Genomic DNA, 2,500 nt, shown 5'->3' on the forward strand with positions numbered 1-2,500 from the left:
AACATCACAACAATATCTACAAAATATGAAAATTACGCGAAAGAAAATATTAAAACGAAAATCATAACCAAGACCATTATAATTTCGAATCAAAAATTAAGCAAATTTATACCGCCATCTTGGTCTTTTAATTTTCGCCTGAGATTAAACAAGTCTTCATGTGTTAAGGGGAGAAGGCAGAAAATCTCGAAGAAATATGATAACGGCTTCCCCTTACACGCACGCACACACACACACACACACGAAAAAAAACAAGCACATACACACACAAACACACACACACACACACGAACACACACACACACACACACACACACACACGAACAAACACACACAAACACACACACACACACACACAAACACACACACACACACACACACACACGCACGCACACACACAAACGAAAAAACACGCACACACGAACACACAAATACACACACACTTGCACACACACACACGCATAAATAGATAAATAGATAGTTGGATAGTTAGTTAGTTAGAGAGATATTTAGTTAGATAGATAAATAAGCATACTAGATAGAAAATTGGTAAAAAGGTATGTAGATAGATAAACAGATAGATAGATAGATAGATGAATGCATATATATATATATATAGATAGAGAGCTAAACAGAGATATATTTATTCAACTAAATAAACAGACAGGTGGATACATAGATAAATAAACACATATAGACAGACAATTAGGGAAGACTTAAACCGATATATAAATAATCAGATAGGTAGGTAGAGAGGCCTGATAGATAGATAGATAAATAGATTAGCATATATATTGCCATATATAAAGCAAGAGAGAGATCAAGAGTGATTGAAAATGAGATAAATAATGGGCAGAGAGGAGAGAGAGAGGAAGAGACGGAAAGAGAGGGATAGACAGACAAATAGAGAGGGAGAGGGAGAGGAGGAGACGGAGGGAGATAGATAGCAGACAAATAGAGAGGAGAGAGAGAGAAGAAGAGACGGAAAGAGACAGACAGACAGACAAATAGAGAGGGAGAGAGAGGGGCAGCCGCGGAGGGCGAGGGGGCGGCGACGAGGAAAGGGGTGGGGCCCAAGGGGGGAGGGGGAGGGGCGTCTAGGCAGGTGAGAGCGCGGGTTAAGTGCTTCAGTGCTGGCTGAGCAGCCACGTCGAGCACGTCGGTCTACAGCGCTCCGCTCGCTGCGTCATCCCTCCGTGTCTGCGCCGCCCCCTGCCAGCGCCCGGCCGTCCCCCTGCCTCGCCTCCCAGGGGGCTTGACCGTGGAGTGCGTCCCCCTGTCCGCGCGGCGCCCCTACGGAGTATGAGCAGGGACGAGCGCCCGCCCAACGCCCGGACGTGGTCAGGTCATCCGCGTCGCGAGCGAGTGGGAGCCCAGGTCAGGGGCCCGGCCGCCGGCACGTGGCCCGACCTGTCATGACCTCCTGACGTTGACATGACCGGCCGCTGGAGGACCCCTCGGTGCTTGCCTGCCCGGTGACCTCGGATGCTGGAGCTCAGGTCACTAGGGGTCGCAGGTGTAGGCGGCGGCTGGCGAAGCGTCGGCCCGTGATTCGCTCTCTCGAAAGGAAGGCGGAGAAAGCGAGAGAGAAAAAAAGGAAAACAAAGAGAAGAGAGAGAGAGAAAGAAAGAGAAAATAACCCCCCCTAAAAAGAATAGAGAAAGAAAAGAAAGGAGAGAGAAAAAGGATTAAAACCAAACCAAACAAAGGACAGAACCGAGGCGACAAACCCGGGAGGATATCAAATTCATTTTTTAAGGATAATCGCTCTTGATAGTGAAGGGAAAGTGCTCTTTATTTTTATTTGTCTATTTATTTTTGTTCCTTGGAGATAATGATGAAAATGATGATGATGATGATGATGCGGTGTCCGATGAAGGTGTGAGTGAAGAAAGAGATAAAAGTAGAAAATAAAAACAGAAATTAAGAAAGATAGATTATATATATACATATAAACAACATATCGAGGAGGAGAAGGAAAGAGAAACAGAGCGAATAGGGAGAAGGAGGAGAAGGAGAAGGAGATGTCGTCGGGGAAATAGAGGTGAGGGCGTTAGCTCGACCTCCCCCCCCCCCCCCGATAACCCCCCCCCCACAATATCTCCCCCCCCTCTTCATTAAAGGAAAAAATAAGAGTAAAAATAATAGTTCTTTTTTTTATATCATTTTCTTCCCGGGGGATATTTGACCCTCTTGTGTGCTTTTGTGGAAATTAAGAATGATAAAGAAAAGGAGATAAAGAGGAGAGAGAGAAGAGGAGGAGAGAGGAGAAGATAATTATAATGATCGTAGATTTTACCGAACCAAAAGGGAGGGTAAAGGAGAAAACGAAAAAGCTTCACAATAATGAATTAAAAAAAGAAAGAAAGAAGAATTATAAGGAAAAAAATATTAGAAAATCGGAAAAAAAGAGAAACGAAATAATGATGATGATAATAATAATAACGAAATAAATCCTAATCATCATCAAAACCACACCGATAACAAATCTTATAATTAA

General features: G+C 43.9%; 1 protein-coding gene across 1 annotated transcript in view; it reads left to right on the plus strand.

Moving 5' to 3' along the window:
- Positions 1-2,339: 2,339 nt before the first annotated feature.
- LOC125038962 (gamma-aminobutyric acid receptor subunit alpha-1-like) overlaps positions 2,340-2,500 on the plus strand; it is a gene marked incomplete in the record, with an annotated part of 161,059 nt that continues 160,898 nt past the window's right edge. Inside the window, 1 exon segment of the mRNA XM_047632667.1 lies at positions 2,340-2,500. This exon segment is cut by the window's right edge and continues 356 nt beyond it.

This window comes from Penaeus chinensis, chromosome 26 (assembly GCF_019202785.1).
Source record: "Penaeus chinensis breed Huanghai No. 1 chromosome 26, ASM1920278v2, whole genome shotgun sequence".
Lineage (NCBI taxonomy): Eukaryota > Metazoa > Arthropoda > Malacostraca > Decapoda > Penaeidae > Penaeus > Penaeus chinensis.